Genomic DNA, 19,889 nt, shown 5'->3' with positions numbered 1-19,889 from the left:
CCACTTCTTTTTCTACTCTGGTTAGAGCCTGTTTGTGCTGTCCTCTGAAGGGAGTAGTACACACCGTTGTAGGAAATCTTCAATTTCTTAGCAATTTCTCGCATGGAATAGCCTTCATTTCTAAGAACAAGAATAGACTGTCGAGTTTCAGATGAAAGTTCTCTTTTTCTGGCCATTTTGAGCGTTTAATTGACCCCACAAATGTGATGCTCCAGAAACTCAATCTGCTCACAGGAAGGTCAGTTTTGTAGCTTCTGTAACGAGCTAGACTGTTTTCAGATGTGTGAACATGATTGCACAAGGGTTTTCTAATTATCAATTAGCCTTCTGAGCCAATGAGCAAACACATTGTACCATTAGAACACTGGAGTGATAGTTGCTGGAAATGGGCCTCTATTCACCTTTGTAGATTTTGCACAAAAAACCAGGCATTTGCAGCTAGAATAGTCATTTACCACATTAGCAATGTATAGAGTGCATTTGTTTAAAGTTAGGACTAGTTTAAAGTTATCTTCATTGAAAAGTACAGTGCTTTTCCTTCAAAAATAAGGACATTTCAATGTTTCCCCAAACTTTTGAACGGTAGTGTATATTGCACTCACTTCCATGCAGTGCAGCCTCCTGTCTGATACTTACCATACACCAACATGACTTCTATGCTGTGATTCCAAACCCATGAAGCACCATCACAGAATCACATGTCTAACTAGAACAAGAAGGTTAAGAGGCGACCAAATAACCATGTATAAGTACATGAGGGGACAACACATGGATCTCTCCCGCGATCTGTTTACACCCAGGACCACGACGGTAACAAGAGGACATCCGCTACGATTAGAGGAAAGTAGGTTTCATCACCAACATAGAAAGGGGTTCTTTACTGTAAGAGCAGTTAGACTGTGGAACTCTCTACCGGAGGAAGTGGTGATGGCAAAATCGATAGAGGAGTTTAAAAGGGGACTTGATGTCTTTCTGGAGAAGAAGTATATTACAGGATATAAATATTAGGTTAAGGGTCAATCCTGGTATACAGGCAGGTAGGAACTATTAGGGGTTGATCCAGGGAACAGTCTGATTGCCATTAGGGAGTCGGGAAGGAATTTTTCCCCCAAAAGGGCTAATTGGCTTCTGGCCTTGGGGTTTTTTGCCTTCCTCTGGATCAACACAGTAGGATAGACAGGCTGGACTAGATGGACAATGTCTTCATTCGGCCTTACATACTATGTTACTATGTAAGAACCATTTTTGCCTGCTGGGAGGACACTGTAATTATCATTACCTTCTATAGTCTTCTAAATAGGCTTAAAGGGGTTGTCCCGAGGCAGCAAGTGGGTCTATACACTTCTGCATGGCCATAATAATGCACTTTGTAATGTACATTGTGCATTAATTATGAGCCATACAGAAGTTATAAAAAGTTTTATACTTACCTGCTCCGTTGCTGGCGTCCTCATCTCCATGGTGCCGACTAATTTTCGCCCTCCGATGGCCAAATTAGCCGCGCTTGCGCAGTCCGGGTCTTCTTCTTTTCTGAATGGGGCTCCGTGTAGCTCCGCCCCGTCACGTGCCGATGCCAGCCAATCAGGAGGCTGGAATCGGCAATGGACCGCACAGAAGCCCTGCGGTCCATGAAGACAGAGGATCCCGGCGGCCATCTTCAGCAGGTGAGTATGAAGACGCCGGACCGCCGGGATTCAGGTAAGCGCTGTGCGGGTGGTTTTTTTAACCCCTGCATCGGGGTTGTCTCGCGCCGAACGGGGGGGGGGGGGGTTTAAAAAAAAAAAAACCCGTTTCGGCGCGGGACAACCCCTTTAAGGCCACAGGATTACAATCAGCAGCATGAACTCTCAACTGCTTCTGTGTAATAGAAGCCTTTACTCATCATCAGTAACTGTATTAGGAGTTTCAGTATCCCCTCTCAGTGAAGAGCATGTGTGGTACAGTCCATTCAGTTTGATCATCCAGGAATTATGGTGACTGACATAGTGACTTCCTGAAAGAGCACAAAGCCAAGTAAATCTCAGATGAGATCACATGACCCAACTGAAGAGAAGAATTTCAGGAATTTTCAGATAGAAAAGAATAACTAATTAAGGTAATAACAGCTGACTAATCTATACTGGGGACTACTTACATAATGAATGAAAGAAAAATCACCGGAGTGGCCCCTTAACTCCATGATGGAAACAGCAGGACCTGCAATGGAATGGAGGGTTTTACAGTAAGTCAGAATTCTAGGTCAGCTACTTTTCTCCATGGGTGAAGATGCAAAAGACACAACAGTATAGATTTTCATTTTTTTCATTGTAAACTTAACAAGTAAAGTTTTCAAATTACAAAAAGTTTAATTAGAATTTATTATAGCTCTGAAAATCTTGCAAACCTTGTTCAGGAGAACTATTGGCCAGATCTGTAATGAAAGCAGAGGATATAATTAATTGCATTATGCCTTTTGGCAATGCCTTTCCCTTCGCCCCCTGTCAGATTTAGATTAAACTGTTTACAAAGTTACCCCACCAAGAGATCTCTATTTCTAAACTGGAGAAAGATCAGCGTCCCACAACACCCCCACCATTCTGGCTCTCTGTGCTTTTGTTCTCCTTGCCAAATAGCTAGTAAGAGAATGTCCATTAACTGCTAATTCATGGCCTGGGACCCAAAGGGGTTTTCAGAGGTGATTTTCAAAGGACAAAACTAGTTTAGCTTTGGGAGAATCAGCTGCGACCTTTAAAATGTTTTATTTCTAAAGCACTTTGGGAAAGCTTAGATATTCACAGATATTAACCCTTTAATTCAGACTATTTAGTATTACGATACTAGATAATTAATTAGCCCTGAAGAACAGCTCCTTAAGAAGTACTCGTTAAAATCCTCAACATGTGCAAGTGTGTTCAACTTCTGGAATACAAAACCGTTTCTGGCTTGCAAAACACTTTCCACCTGTTGTCAACAACTTGTAATTCCCATCTGTGACCAGCAGATGGTAATAGTGCCCCTTCTGAGGGTAAATCTTGGCATAAGAATATATTTGCCATTTTGATAAAAGGTCATGTGTGGTATAAACAAAATCAGTATTCTGGTAAAGCTAAATATGAGTTCTATTGCCAAAGTATATGCCATATGGACTATTAAATCAAATGTGTAATTAGACACAAGGAAAGCTCTAATAAAAATTAGAATGTTAACTGTCCCTAAACATTTTGCACCACCTTTAGCAAGAATAGTTACCACCAAATGCTTCCTATAATTTGATGATTGGCAATGGTTAATTTTACATCTGTGATAAGAATAGATATCACCATAAATCAGGAGTTAGCGGTCACCAACCTGTCAGAAGCCACATTCGACTTCCTCAGGTAAGCTACATGTGACTGTTGGAGCTCTGCATTTGACGTCACACTGATACTATGGAGGAAATGCCTGTCTTAGGCCGCGTTCACACGAGCGCTGTTTTAGCGCTCAAATAGCTTCGCTAAAACATTGCATCTCACTCGTACAAAAATCGCATAAACTGGTGATTTCCAGCTATTAAGTCTCGCGCTTAATTAGCTGTGAAATTGGCCGTTCACACAATCAGAGGTGCGTGTAATCCAGCTCCCATAGGAGTCTATGGGAACTCCTGCGAGGCTCGCACCAAAGATGGGTCAGGTCCTATCTTTTCTCGCAGCACGGACCTTAGATGTGTGCATTGTAGTCGCAATCCCTATCTTTGTTAGATGCAAGTATTTTGCGCGTCTAAAGTTCCTTCATGTGAACGCTTCTATAGGAAACTATTGATTCTAACAGACGCAAACTTTTCACGCACCTAAAATGCACAAAAACAGCTCTTGTGTGCATGAGGCTAAAGTATAATATCTCCCAGTGTACTATGCGCCTACACGGAAATATATGCCAGGTTCGACCTGGCATACATTTCTGGCATAATTTAAGCCATTTTCTGGTGTAAATTATACATAAACTAGATTGACCCTATGAGAACATAAAATGTTTCAATAGTGGTGGTTGTGAACGTCTAAATCTGCTTGGTTAGGTGGTTATTTAGAGTGTCACTTTGTATTTGGAGCAGATATCTAATATAAAAAGCCTACAGGTCTCTCTCTGTTTGTCTTTCTCTCTGTTTGTCTGTCTCTCTCTATCTCTGTCTGTCTGTCTGCATCTCTCTATCTGTCTCGTTGTCTGTCTCTATTGCTCTCTCTCTATCGCTTTCTCTGGGTCTGTCTATCGATCTCGTTCTGTATGTCTTTTTTTTATTTTTTATAAATTCTTGATTTTCTCATTTTCAATAGCACAAAGAAAAAAAAGGCATTTTCATTAAACATCTTGAAACTTTTAGCTAAACATAACTTAGCGATCCCATACATATTCCTGTCTTAACTGTTACGAGTTATATGGTATATCAGTATACTCCTACCCTCTTCTGGCGAGAAAAAACTTAGAATCTCTTCATCTGTCTCGTACTGGTTTGCATAAACAACAATAGCGGAAATAGACATTTTCTTACAGCGGGAGCCAGAGCCATTAGTGCTCTTTGCCGCACCGTTGCGTTTGTAACCGCAGAAAAAATAGAACAGAGACAGAGAGGTAAGGAAGATAAAAGTAAAAACCACTGAAAGGTCTCATGTTTCCGTTCCTCTCTCATGGTTAAATTATGGCAAAAGATAGTACTGGTTTTATGAAAAGCCTTGTACGTATGTAATGACTCCGGGGCATGTAATCCCAAGTGCATCACTTGTAGTTCCATATTTCTGCTAATGCATCCTCTCACGCAGGGGCATAACTAAAGGCTCAGGGGCCCGGGTGCAAAAGTTCAGCTGGGCCCCCCTCCCTCCTTCTGTACCCATACTCGTAACTTGAAGATTCGGGCCCCCGAATCTATAATGCTTTATTCATAGTACTGGGCTCCCTACATGGAGAAGAGAGGCCTTATGGGCTCTCTAAGGATCCTGGGCCCAGGTGCAACCGCATCCACTATAGTTATGCCCCTGCTCTCACGTGTTGTACTTACAGAAAGACGGGACATATACAGAAAACTTACTAACAACCCACAGAGAAAATGAAAAACAGGAACAGGGGGGAAGGAAGAAAACTGCGGGGGTCAGGGGGGCGGGGTATTTGATATCTTAAATGCGGAGTAATTGCCGGTATTCCTCTGATCTCTGGAATGCTATCCAATTCGAACCAGGTCTTCCTGAATTTTTCTTGTTACCCTTTCAGGGATGCAGGAAAGTCCTCCATCTCTATGATCCGGTTTACTGTATTAAGCCACATGTTAAAGGTGGGCGGTGCAATCTGCCTCCCTAGTCTAGGGATACAGTATCTCACTGCACCTACCAGATAGCGCACCACAGAGTTTTTGTACATCACTAGTGGTATGTCGCTATGATGCAGAAGGAAGAAAGCCGGGGATTTCGGAAGCGATTGACCCGTGAACTTTGATGTAATCTGCCAGACCTCAGTCCAAAAGTTCGCTAATGCCGGACACTCCCAGAACACGTGCAACAATGTGCCCTGCTCTGTACCACATCTCCAGCACAAATGCGAGACTGAAGGAAATATTGTATGTAGGAAGGAGGGCACCCTGTACCAGCGTAAAGGGATTTGAAATCCTGACTCTTGAATCTTGCTAGATATTGATGAGGAGTGCGTGATGGTAAATATCCTTTCCCTTTCCTCGGGAGAGAGCGTGATCCCGAGTTCCATTTCCCATTTCTGTATGTATCCCGGGGGCGGTGCCTCCGGTTGAGAGTTGATTAAGTTGTATATTCTGGATAGTGTATGTCTGGAGGGTCCCTCTTCATTGCAAGTGAATTCAAACTGCGTTTTAGGGCGCACGAAAGTGTTGGGTCGGGGGAGAGAGGTGAGAAAGTGCTATAGTTGGATCGTCTGCAAATATGTCAGCAGCGCTCGGTCTGTCCCTTCTATTAATGCATCCGCCGATAACCATTGGCCTACCTGTAGGAAATGCTCTGCTCTGAACACACCCTCAGAGAACCATTTTCTAAAGGCCCTGTCTTCAACGCCCAGGGGGAAAGCAGGGTTGCCAAGAATTGGGAAGATTGGTGAGGGCCTTGGAGAAATATCTATTCTAGGATATGTTTTCGCCGCTACTGACAGTGTAGAACCGATTGTAGGGTGCCTGGCTATCTCTGGGAGGATTCCATCTTGCGCCCAAGGTAAAACTATAAGCGGCACAGGCGTGATGTGTTGTTCTATAGTGACCCACTGTTTAAGTGCTGAGTGTCTGTGCCAGTCTACAATTCGCGTCACATGAGCTCCCTGGTAATACCGCATAAAATGGGGAAGGTATACCCCCTTCGTTTTTTGGTCTAGAAAGTGTGTTCCGTGCAATACGAGTAGGCCTGTCCGCCCATATGAACTTGGTCATCAGGAAATCTAGATGTTGGAAGAATTGTTTCGGGATTTGGATGGGGAGAGCCTGAAGTAAATACAGCACTCTTGGGAGGATCTTCATCTTAATAATCGCCCCTCTACCGAGCCATGAAAATAAGCCTTTTGTCCAGGAGCTGAGGTCCTGTCTCACCTTGCTCAAAAGAGCTGGGAAATAGGCCGCGTACAGTCCCTCGGTCTCTGGTGTCAGTTTAATGCCTAGGTACTGTATGTGGTCTCCTGTCCACGAGAAAGGGAAGGAGTCCCTAAACTCTGATACCAAAGCCTAGGGCAGTGATACGTTGAGCGCCGCTGATTTGTTAAAGTTAATTTTGAAATTCGATAGGGCGGAGTATTGGTTTATTTCTGCTAGTAGGTTGGGTAAAGATACTCGCGGGCTCGAGATAAAGAACAGAAGGTCATCAGCATAGGCCGCTATCTTGTGCTCAGTGTCTGCCAGCTTGTTTCCCTTAACATCAGGCTTAGAGCAAATATGTCCCATTAACGGCTCCGGGCATAGGATAAAGATCAGGGGTGATAACAGGCAACCCTGCCTTCTGCCATTATTGATCGTAAATGGAGAGGAAAGCTGACCATTCACCCTGACGGAGGCCAATGGGTTAGAGTAAAGGCTTGCAAGCCAGAAGAGCATATTCGGCCCCACCCCCATGTGGGAGACCGTGGCAAATACGAAGTCCCCATCCACTCTGTCAAACGCTTTGTCCGCGTCTGTGGAGAGGAGACAGATGGAGAGTGAGCTTCTTTTTGCTATGCTGATCAGGTTTATAGCTTTCGTCGTGTTATCCCGGACCTCTCCAAGTGGAACAAAGCCCACCTGGTCTTTGTGGATCAAGCCCTGCAGATATGGGGAAATCCTACTGGCTAATATTTTGGCAAACAGTTTCAGATCTGCGTTTAGCAGTGAGATAGGGCGGTAGCTCTGACATTGCGATGGGTCCTTCCCTTCTTTTGGGATAATTGTAGTGTGTGCTTGTAAACTGTCCCTTGGCAGTTTGTTCCCGGACGTAATGGCGTTAAAGGCCCGAATAAAATGGGATGACAAAATCTCTGAATATTCTTTGTAATACATGAGGGTGAGACCATCAGGCCCTGGTGCTTTCCCTGTGTTGGAGTCCGATAGAGCGCTTGCTAATTCCACTTGCGTAATCGGGGCCTACATCGCTCTTATGGCCTCCTGTGAGAATTTACCTAAATTTGAGCGATGGAGGTAATACTCCATTTTTGCCTTTCTGGCTATCTTTTCCTGTTCTGGCATGGGCCAAGTTATATAGGGCCTGATAGTGGTCCTTAAATGCTTCAGCTATCTGTTGGGGTATATGTCACATCTGGCCATTGACGTTTGTGATGTGCAGTACATATGTCTTGGATCTAGTGGCACGGAGTGCGCGGGCTAGTGTGCGGCTGGGTTTGTCCCTGAATTAAAAAAAGTGGCGTTTGCATTTTGCCAGATTCGCCTTTGCCTGACCTAGACAGAGCGAACGTACTTTCTCTCTGAGCTGGGTCAGCTCTGCTCCCCTGTCACTACCTCGAAAGGATTTGTGAATACATTCTAGTGTCTGGATCTGGGAAAGTAATCCCTGGAGATGTGCATTGCGTTCTTTCCTGATGTGAGATCTGACGCTGACACAAAAGCCCAGGATGAGACATTTGTGGGCTTCCCATATCGTTAATGGGTCTTCATCTGTGGTGTTGCTATGTTCAAAGTAATCCTGTAGCGCCATGCTGATTTCATTAGAGGTATTCGGGTCGCTGACCAGAGATTCATTTAAGCGCCAGTGCCATATTCTGCTGTGCATGGTAGGGAGCGCTAGGGATATGGTAATCATGGTGTGGTCTGAGAAAGTAATGTTGTCTATGTCTGCCGAGACTAGGATGGACAAGGTTGAGTGATGTAAAAGAAAATAGTCTATTCTGGAATATGTGTTATGCGGTATGGAGAATGTATAGTCTCTGGTGGAGGGATGCAAGATCCTCCATGCGTCCACCAGTTGGTATTTGTGGAGTGTTTTTCGGATTCTGCGGTGCGCAGCTGATGGTAGGCAGCTCCTTCCCCTGGAAGTGTCTATGTGCGGGTCTAATGGCAGGCTGAAATCTGCCCCCAGTATCAGGGTGCCTTCCTTGAATTCCTTTAAGTCCTCCAGGATCCTCTCTAAGAAAGTCACCTGGTTGGAGTTAGAGAGATAAACCGTTGCGAGTGTAACTGGAGTGTCGGCCAGCTAACCTTTACGGAAAAGATATCTACCACCCGGATCACTGCATGTCTCCACATGTTCCCACGGTACTGAGTTGGCAATGAGGATCGAGACACCCTTAGATTTGGATTCATAGTTCGTGCTGTGGTAGGTGTTCGGGACCCTGGCATCAGAAAGCCTGGGAGATGCATCTGTCCGGAAGTGTATCTCCTGGACAAAGGCCACCTGTGCTTTTCTTTTCCACAGAAAATAGAGAATGGATGAGCTTTTCTCTGGGATGTTCAGACCCTGTGTATTTAGGGATACAACCGTAAGATTAGCAGAGCCGGCCAGCATATTTCACGTGACTAGTTCTAGTATGCCGATAGGGTGAGGTTATGATATTCCCTGTGACCAGGAGTGTGCGCTTAAACAGGGGACCAGGAAGGAGGGGAAAAAAAGGGGGAAGGGGAGCCTCACGAAGACAAAGACAAAGACTAAAAGCTACTACTTAGTATTATGCTAGCTTCGCGCTAGATGTTACAATCTAATCAGAGGGCCTGTTCCCCTAAAACTCGGGGACAAATCAGTGCCCATGAAACTTGGGGAAACGTGGCTCGTTCTGTATGTCTATCGCACTCTCATTCTCGTTCTGTCTATTACGCTCTTGTTCTGTCTATCGCACTCTCGTTCTGTCTCTCTATCGCTCTTGGTTGGGCACTGTATGGTGCAGCTTAGCAGTGTATGCTGTGTTGCTTAGCAATGCTTCACTCATTCCAGCGCATGCCTGAGGCACAACAGCGCCGCCCATAGACTTAGCATTGTAACTTTCAACCCACCTGACAGGTCCCTAAATGTACTAAACTCACATTTGATGATTTTACTGCATCGGTGAGCATGTGTGTAATGTAATAACACCAACATCAGCCACGAAAGTTAAAGCGAAGGGGTCAAAGTGTGGTGCAAAAAAAGCATGTAGGCTTATTGATATTAGATGTCGGTCTGGGCAGCCACAACCCCTTTTGAAAGGCCCCCCCCCCCCCACACACACACACACACTTTTAAGGAAAAATGGCGAGGCCAGTGCAGAAAGAAGAAAAGTTGCAACATTTTAGAGCAAGATGGGCTTTTCCATGCTAGAATAACCTGTTAATAAATGTCCCTTAAACACTACAAGATGTACAGTAACATCCTGCAGGTTCAGGGTTTGTATGGAAAGGGATCAGGGGTTGATCCCGCTCCATACAATGCAGTTGCCAGCTTTGTTTTTTATAGCAGACACCCTACCGAAACAGTTCCAATAAGCAGCGCTGCTGATCTGAGCGGTTTACCCTTTTAATACCTATCAAGGCATTCCTGATCACGGTATAATGCAATGGTATGGCATTAAATTATTCTGCAGGAGCGATCAAACAATAGCAAGTTCTTGTTCCTTCTGGGGATTAAAAAAAACTGTAAAAATTAGTTTCAAAAAGTTCTATTAATTATTTAAAAAACAAAGGTTAAAAAAGGGGAAAAAAAACCCTTTGCCATATTTATAAAAAAAAGAATCTAAATAAAACCAAAAAACATTTGGTGTCACTGCGTCTATAAAAGTCCGATCTATCAAAGGAACATATTATTTACCCCGCACAGTGAATGTCATCAGAAAAAAACTCCACCAAAATTGTATTTTTTCGGTCATCCAGTCTCCAACAGAAAAAGTAATCTATATATATAAAGACGAAAGCCCTCAATCACTCACTCACTGACTCGCCAAAAGTTCTCCAACTTCCCGATGTCGTAGAAACATGAATTTTGGCACGAGCATAGATTATCTCCAAAATAGGAAAAGTAATTGGGTCCCAACTCGATCATTCAAATCTAGCGCAAAAGACTTGGTGTCGAAATTTAAAGTACATAATCTAAATCTCTCACTTCCCAATGTCATAGAAACTTAAAATTTGGCACGCGCATTGAATATGTCATAAATAGGAAAAGTTAATAGGTCTCAACTCGATTATTCAATTCTATGCGCAAAAGAATTAGCGTCCAAATTTTACATACGTAATCTAATTTTCTCACTTTCCGGTGTCATAGAAACGTGAAATGTGGCACGAGCATTGAATATGTCATAAATAGGAAAATTTCATAGGTCCCAACTCGATTATTCAATTCTAGCGCAAAAGAATTGGCGTCGAAATTTTACGCGCGGAATGTAATTTTTTCACTATCCGGTGTCATAGAAACGTGAAATTTGGCACGAGCATTGATTATGTTATAAATAGGAAAAGCTAATGGGTCCCAACTCAATTATTCAATTCTATGCGCAAAAGAATTAGCGTCCAAATTTTACGTGCGGAATGTAATTTTCTCACTTTCCGGTGTCATAGAAACGGGAAATTTGGCACGAGTATTGATTATGTCATAAATAGGAAAAGCTAATGGGTCGCAACTCCATTATTCAATTCTATGCGCAAAAGAATTAGCATCCAAATTTTACGTACAGAATCTAATTTTCTCACTTTCCGGTGTCATAGAAACATGAAATTTGGCACAAGCATTGATTATGTCATAAATAGGAAAAACTAATGGGTCCCAACTCGATTATTCAATTCTAGCGCAAAAGAATTGGCGTCGAATTTTACGTGCGGAATGTAATTTTTTCACTTTCCGGTGTCATAGAAACAGGATATTTGGTACGAGCATTGATTATGTCATAAATAGGAAAAGTTAATAGGTCCCAACTCGATTATTTAATTCTATGCGCAAAAGTATTAGCGCCCAAATTTTACGTGCGGAATGTAATTTCTTCACTTTCCGGTGTCATAGAAACAGGAAATTTGGCACGAGCATTGATTATGTCATAAATCGGAAAAGCTAATGGGTCCCAGCTCCATTATTCAATTCTATGCGCAAAAGAATTAGCGTCCAAATTTTACGTGCGGAATGTAATTTTCTCACTTTCCGGTGTCATAGAAACGGGAAATTTGGCACAAGCATTGATTATGTCATAGATAGGAAAAGCTAATGGGTCCCAACTCCATTATTCAATTCTATGCGCAAAAGAATTAGCGTCCATATTTTACGTGTGGAATGTAATTTTCTCACTTTCCGGTGTCACCAAAACGGGAAATTTGGCACGAGCATTGATTATGTCATAAATAGGAAAAGCTAATGGGTCGCAACTCCATTATTCAATTCTATGCGCAAAAGAATTAGCGTCCAAATTTTACGTACATAATCTAAATCTCTCACTTCCCAATGTCACAGAAACATGAAATTTGGCACAAGCATTGATTGTGTCATAAATATGAAAAGCTAATGGGTCCCAGCTCGATTATTCAATTCTAAGCGCAAAAGAATTAGTGTCCAAATTTTATGTATGTAATCTAATTCTCTCACTTCCTGATGTCATTTTATATAAAGGAAACATCGCATGGTTACCTCCACGTGGTGTTTCCTGGGTAACGCAGAGAACTATGCAAAATGGTGAACATATGTTTTTCCTCAGTATCTCTAAAGTAACCACAACTTCATAAGATTTTCCGTGTGAACACCAGTACCAAATTAACTCGGGCGAAGCCGGGTATATCAGCTAGTAATATAATACGTGACCAAATCATCGTATGTATCCCACAATGATACCAATAGAAAATATAGGATGTCCCGCAAAAAATGACCCCCTGCAAAATTATGTACAGCAAAAAAAAACCACACACACATATATATATATAATTTTGGTTTCGTAGTAATCCTACTGACCCATAAAATAAAATAATCATGTCATTTTTGTTACGGTGTGTATGCTGTAGAAACAAGACACACCCAAAGATGCCAATTTTTTTTTCCATTTCACTCCACTCCACCAAAAAAAAGTTTTTCAGTACATTATATGGTACATTGAATAGTGCCATTGAAAAATACAACTCATCCTGCAAAAAACAAGCACTCAGACAGCTACATCGACGGTTAAATAAAAGAGTTATGTTTTTAAGGGGGGGAACACAAATGTAAAATTTAAAAAAGGGCTTATTCACATGAGCATATATCAGCCGGCATTTTCATGGCCGGCTGATATACGCTACCATCCGGAGCACGGGCTTGGCGTATATGCCCGCAGGTGCTTTTATGTCGGGCAGGAAAGATAACCCTGGAACTATCCTCCTGGCTGGACTACGGCCACTGACATAGACTCCTATGCTGGCTGCGGAGAAGGGGCGGGAGCTTAGCTCCACCCCATCCTGCCACCTTTCCATTGCAAACAGTGTCCAACGCTGCGAAAATCTTACAGGTGCCTCTATATAGGCATTGGAAGGTATCCCAAGGTTTTTGGTAGAGTTTTCCAGGGTGCGGCGTATTTTTTCGCTAAACTATGCTCGCGGTCGTGTGAATGGCCGAGTAAACGCTGGCTGTGATCGCGGAAAAACGCCCATTCAGGCGCTTCTACAGAGAGGGCGTGAAAACATAAAACCGCTGTCGCCATTTATGCGCTCGTGTGAAAGAGCCCTTATCCAGCTGGAAAATGCCTCTTGGAAGCTGCCGTGAGAGGCAACACACGTGGCTGCAGGATGACCTGAACATATCGCTGAGCGGCCATTGTTGTACCACTACTAGGGGTGACCGACTGTCGTATGCAATGTCCCCCCAAACCATCAAACCAGCAGTGGGGGCAGTGTGGCACTCCACAGCAAAGGCAGGATTGAGGCGCTTACTCCTAGGTCTCCAGACACGAACACGGTTGTCATCAGTGCTCAAACTAAACCTGGATTCATTGCTGAAGACAACCTGGTTCTACTCCATAGCAGACCAGTTTCATTGTTTATGGTACCACTGCAAATGGAGGCGATGGCGAGGAGCTTTCAAAGGCACTACATGGAATGAGTACTGTGAGATCAAATGTCCCTCAGTTAAGTGTTCGTCGGAACTATTTCCAGACACAGGACCTGCAAAGATGGTGCTATCTGTGTCTAGAAGACAATGAAACAACTGAAGCTGCTTGTATTTGTTGGACAATCAGATAATCCTCTACTGGTGGTTTATCGAGGGTGTCCTGAGCCTGTTCACCTTGTGTGCGTACCCTCACACATCTTCAGGTGGCGGGCAATTACAACCAATGTATCTTCTCCTATTCCAATAATGTGCACTCTCTCAAACTCTTAACTGGATGAAAACTCTTCTGATTAAGTTGTAGAGGCATGTCCAGTGGTCAGCAAGCTCTATACAAGTGGAAAAAGAGGTCCACAAGCAGCCTCTGAGCCTTTTTATAGGCCAATTTTGGAACCACTTTTAGGGCCTCAGGTGGCAAAACCATTCATCTAATTATGCCACAAGTCTAATCATTTGCATATCTGCATGAGATGTAACTGCATGACGAGTTTTGCAGCAAAACAACTTCTCCTAGGTGCTTTTTTTTTTTTTTTTTTTTTAAAACGATGTACTTCTGCAGATAGATGGAATTCAGAATAGAGACAATCAGTTCCATGATCTTTGTTAGAAAAGAATATTTCATGGCTTCTCTGGACTTGAGAGGTTTACCCATTTTTCCTGTCTCACAGAAAAGAAAACCATTCAAGAATAGCTGTGTAGCTAACAGGCAGTGTTAAGCACTTGGAATTCACAGGTCATCTGGTCAGGATCTTCTCCGCGCCCCATGCCTTTACATAAGATAGTGTCCGCTTTAGCTGCCTCTTTATGAACACAGGAAAATATCTGTAGGGTCATACCTGGATGATTAGCTAAATCAGCATATTCAAAACACTGTCAATTTACTCCAGCACTTGAGTTGGAATATTAAATTGGAGAAAGTCCGATATAATTCCTTCAAGCACAAAGACATTCTTAGACTTTGTTGTGAATTCCCAGGATATATTTTGCTCCCTTCCTCCTGTTGGTGGGAAATAAGACCCTGTTGCCAAAATATTTCCCAGCAGCTTCTAGAACTTATGTCCTCTACAGAGAGATTGTGAGCCTATAGAAGTACGCCCCGTTGGGGTTTGACACTTGGTGGACCCTGCTATCTCTAGGTCAGCACTACCTCATTTGGTAGAAACTCAATCCAGTCACTTTGGATCTTGTTGACTACTAATATATATTAACTAAGTTGAAGAGTGCAACCTAGAGGAGCATATAGTCCAGGCTTCATATACTCTCCTAAAGAATTCTATAGCCTCAAACTTAGAGCCATGCAATATGTTCTTTTATCTAGAGTACTCTAACAAGGGAAGAGCCTTCCGTAAAAGCGGCTTACCAAAATGTTAGTGCTCTACATCAACAAGAGCAGACACCTTCTCAAGGAAGTGGGAAGAATCATTAAATAGACAGAGTTGAACTTAACTCATCTATCTGCTGTGCAAACTCCAGACTCCCTTAACATTGGTACCAATGAAGGCAAAGGCTAAGCAGTTCCAGAATGGTCGTTACATCCAAGGATCTTGAAGATGATCATCGCCAAGTTGTGGAGAGTGCCAGAGATTGAGCTCATGGCAACTAAGTTAAATACCACACTGGTAAGATTTTATAAGGAGGCCAATCCCTTGGCAACAAATACATGTCCACCTCTTTGAGACTCAGGTTGGCCTATGTTACCTTGATACCTAGGGTATTGATGAAAATCTGGCTAACCCACTGAACTAAACGCACGAGACTGGCCCATCACCCCACACGGGGACGCCAAGGTTTCTCAATCTCCAGGTGGATTAACCATAAAAACATGGTAAGACTAATATGTATGCGCTAGATTTAACTAATTAAAGCCACCATTTGTGCGCCAAAATGTGTCATTTTTTTATATTTGTATTTTATATTAAATATGGTTTATGATTAAGCTCGAGAAGCTCAATTAGTCCAAGCATTTTTGACAAGAGAATATATTTTACTTTCATTTTACACCCATTTTGGTTTTACAGGCTTACTTTCTTTTGTCGCTCTCCCTATAAATACTAGATTACTACGGTACCTTGGGATCATCGGATTACAGTAAAGCCTGCTAGGACTGAGGTGCATCCTATATGAGTCCCACTGGGCAAGTCCCATTGTATTTAATTTGTAGACTCAAACTACCGCAATACGCCACCACATTCTAAGGCACTGTCCTGCTTATTTCTGTTAGTCTAGGTCTCAATCTACTAGCAGTTGTGACCTTTACAAGAAGAGGTATTTTGCATCTGGTACCATGGCTCGAGGTTGAATAAGAAATGCTCCCTGTTCCAGAATACCAACTGGCTCCCACCATTTGGAGGAGTGAAGAGCAGACAGGAAGTCAATGGTCCAATCTTGCTGGATCCTATGGATTACTGATGCATCTTAAGTTGGGGGCCCCTCTACATAAATTTCCAGTGCAAGGCACTTTGAATAACTGAGTTCTCTGACTGGACAATAAAGATCTCTCTTGTAGTCCCAGGCCCTTCTACACTTTGCTCTCGAGACCACAAGGAATACTATCAAAAGTAAAAATGGACAACATGACATCTGTCCTTCATATCAACAGCTAGACACTAAACCTCAACCTCTTCTACAGGAAGTGGGAATGATCTTGTCCAAACAGAAAAGAGAATCCTGAAACTATCTGGCGGATCGAGACCTACGATCCTCAGATGTATGGCAAAATAGATCTTAGCACTTGAGGCCTTAGTACAAAGGGTCCTAAAAGGGTCTACTAGAATGAGACTTACCATCCTCCAGTGCTGTTTGCACTACAGGGAAACTAGATTGAGCACCAACGTATTTAACTAATTAGGGATAACTAAATCTGAGAGGTTGCACTACACTTTATCCTGTATTACAACTTCTCTGTATATTCTCCTCTACAACCAAGTGCATTATAACTCCGGAGTGACTGAAGAATGGCCACTTCAAAAAAACCCTGTTAGATTGTCCAGCAAAAAGGATTTCATAGCTGCAATGTGTGCTTGATGTACATGTTTCCTAAAGGGGAAAGTAGTTATTACTAGTGTTGCCTACCATGATTACAAAACCTTGTTTAAAAAAAAAATTGGGCCAAAAGAGGTAGTGTTCAAATCCCATCATGGATAACATATGCATGGACTTTGAAAACTCCATCCAGATGTTGCCCTTTGTTAGATTTGAACTTACAACTCCAGTACTGCAAAGCAGCAGTGCTAAAAACTGAGCCATCAGACTTGGCTGTTCTATAGATGAGTTCTACGTTTTGTGATGCTACTTGTTGCAGTTCTCATCTAGAGTCATATTTGAACAAAAACTCCAGCTCTTTAAGGCAGCAGTGCTTACAACTAACACCTGTGCCTTCTGCTCCAGAGAACAGGAAGGATAAAACCACAAACAGAACATAAAGCACACCATCCCAAGTGTTGCAATTGGAAAGATTTGAACCTAGAACAGCAGTAAGGCAACAATGCCAACGAATAAGTCACTGTGCTTGTTCCCTCTTCCTCCAGTGGAGACCAAGTAGCAGGAAAAGTCATAAAAATGACAAGGAAAAGATGGAAAATTACTTCTGGAGAAGCAACTTGGGGGCTCAGTGACTAGCACTATTGCCTTGTAGTGCTGGTATTTTAGGGTCACAGCCGATTTGACATCTGCATGGAGTTTGTATGTTCTGTGTTTATTCTTCTCCTTTGGAGATGAATCCAGTGACTCAGTTAGTATTGCAGCTTGGCAGTGCTGCAGTTTCAAGTTTGAATCAGACCATTGGCAACAGCTGGATGGGTTTTCCCATGTTTCGCATTCTCTTGTTCTCATCTAGAGTAGAATAGACAAGTGTGGTGGCAGAGTTGTTAGCACCGCTTGAGTTCTAGCTTTAAAGGGGTTGTCTCACGGCAGCAAGTGGGGTTCAGCACTTCTGTATGGCCATATTAATGCACTTTGTAATATACATCGTGCATTAAATATGAGCCATACAGAAGTTATTCACTTACCTTCCCTGTGCTGGCGTCCGTCTCCATGGCTCCGTCTAACTTCAGCGTCTAATCGCCCGATTAGACGCGCTTGCGCAGAAGGGTCTTCTGCCTTCGGGTCTGTTCGGCAGCAACAGCGTTTTGGCTCCGCCCCTTCTACGTGTTATCACGTAGCTCCGCCCCATCATGTGCCGATTCCAGCCTCCTGATTGGCTGGAATCGGCACACATGACGGGGCGGAGCTACGTGATGATGCGTAGAAGGGGCGGAGCCAAAACGCTGTTGCTGCCGAACAGACCCGAAGGCAGAAGACCCTTCTGCGCAAGCGCGTCTAATCGGGCGATTAGACGCTGAAGTTAGACGGAGCCATGGAGACGGGGACGCCAGCGCAGGGAAGATAAGTGAATAACTTCTGTATGGCTCATATTTAATGCACGATGTATATTACAAAGTGCATTAATATGGCCATACAGAAGTGCTTAACCCCACTTGCTTTCGCGAGACAACCCCTTTAACTTTGACCAAGGGCAAATCAAAAAATTTCTTTAAGTCCATGCAGATATTATCCTTGATGAGATTTTTACCTAGAACACCCACACTGGACGGCACGAGTTCTGGCAACTCTGCCACATCTATAGGAGACACTGAAGCAGATTTTTACTCCCATGTGCAATGGAAGTCGGAATTGAAGGCTGTACAGCTCCAATGTTGGAAGACGCCTGGCAGGGTATTCTTACTGTATATTACTGGCCGTTCTGTTGTCGGGGGCCTCTCCAGCATGCCCCATACCGCAGTACTGGCTCAAGCCAGCAGATGGCGCCATTGTATAATGGTAGAAAGAGAAAGCCTGAAGACCAAGTTGGATTGCAAAGGGTTAAGAGTATTAGTCTCCTCATTGTGGGGCTGGGTGTGTGTGTCAGTAACGCTGCAGTGAGGACAGGAGTAGAGTGCACGCTGGCGCTCCATTTACTTCTAATGGGACTGCCGAGATACCCGAGTGACAAACCCCACTTAAATGAATGGAGCGCCGACCACACGTCAGCCAGCACTCCATTCATTCTGATGTCACCACAGGGGGGTGGAGATAGCAATCCCTGCAGCGGCAGGCAGAGGGGGGGTGGGGGGTGGAGGGACACAGGATCCCAATTTGAGATCTGTAGGGGTCCTATGGACACGAAATAAAATTTAATCTTGGTACAGCCTCTTTAAAGAGTACCTGAACTTTCACCTTAGGACACAAGTACTCTTTAACCACCCAGACATCCATTATAACATTCCTTGATTTTCACAGGTATGCAATAAGACAAGTGAATATGCTAGTCTACTGCATGTGTTGTAATAAATGTTATCACACAGCAAGTCTTCATGGGGTGGCCTCTACCACCAGTAGTATTTGTTTATTTTGACCACATTGCCAAAGACTACTGGTGATTTTTGTTGGAGCCTCTCAAGGGCTGCTCATATCCTGTTTTAGCCATCTTTCAAGAGTATAAATTTTGATATAACAGACCAGTGGTCGAATGTAGTTCAAAAACACTTTACTTCCTTTATGTACATGTACTTACGTGTTAGAAACCATACTATAACATGTTTTCTGGTGGAACAGAAATGTTTGCTCAATGCATACTTTATTTACACTAGTCAATAGGAAACTCATGGAACCCTCAAGTTTTACGTTTCCATGTTCCGCTTTGAAAAAATGTGTTACAGAAAGCATTCAACTACAAAACAGACTTTACTGTAAAAATAGACAAATGTTAAAATTGCTTATGTTTGTATACTTTTCGTTTAACTTATATGCTAAGACATCAAAACATAATTAGTTGAGAGGCTTTATGTATTTGAAACTGGTTGCAGTTGCATAAACAAAGACATGCAATTACTCTAATAAGTATTTCAAAAATGTACAGAACAGGAGATATGGAGCTGTGTTTTATTAGTCCACTCTGGACCTTTTTTGTACAAAACCCCTATTCAGCTATGTGAAGAGTGAGCTAAGAAATGTCTTCAAGCTAACCGCACAGCTGAAGCAGGGGACTCCAGCTGTGCCTGCACAGTAATACCTAGTGCAGGCACAGCTGTAACCATATAACAGTAATAAAATATCTAGGTTTTGTTATACATACATTTCCCTCAGTCTGCGCTCCTGACATCTTGTCAATATACTGCTTCTGCCTCAGCTACTCTTAGCTTCAAAGAAATGTACAAATTATAAAATGTTACTTCTATTTATAGACAAGACTTAAGTTATTAAAAAAAAAGTTTATTTCTAAAGAAACTTATTTTTCATTTTACACTAACTTAGTGTAGCAACATAGTGCTGAGAACAGTGTCAAGGGTATAGCATATTTCATGTTTAAACATAAGAAACCTTAAAATGACAGGGCCTCAAATGAGATATACCAGGAAGAAGGGAATGAAAAGTTAGTAGATAAGCAAAACAGCAAGACAAGAC

At 42.9% G+C, this 19,889-nt stretch overlaps 1 long non-coding RNA gene across 1 annotated transcript in view; it reads right to left on the bottom strand.

Moving 5' to 3' along the window:
• Window positions 1-19,889, bottom strand: part of LOC136628105 (uncharacterized) — a 304,442-nt gene that overhangs the window by 207,718 nt on the left and 76,835 nt on the right. The gene's annotated exons all lie outside the window — the stretch shown is intronic.

This window comes from Eleutherodactylus coqui, chromosome 5, assembly GCF_035609145.1.
Source record: "Eleutherodactylus coqui strain aEleCoq1 chromosome 5, aEleCoq1.hap1, whole genome shotgun sequence".
NCBI lineage: Eukaryota > Metazoa > Chordata > Amphibia > Anura > Eleutherodactylidae > Eleutherodactylus > Eleutherodactylus coqui.
This window is presented reverse-complemented; position numbering and strand designations above follow the sequence as displayed.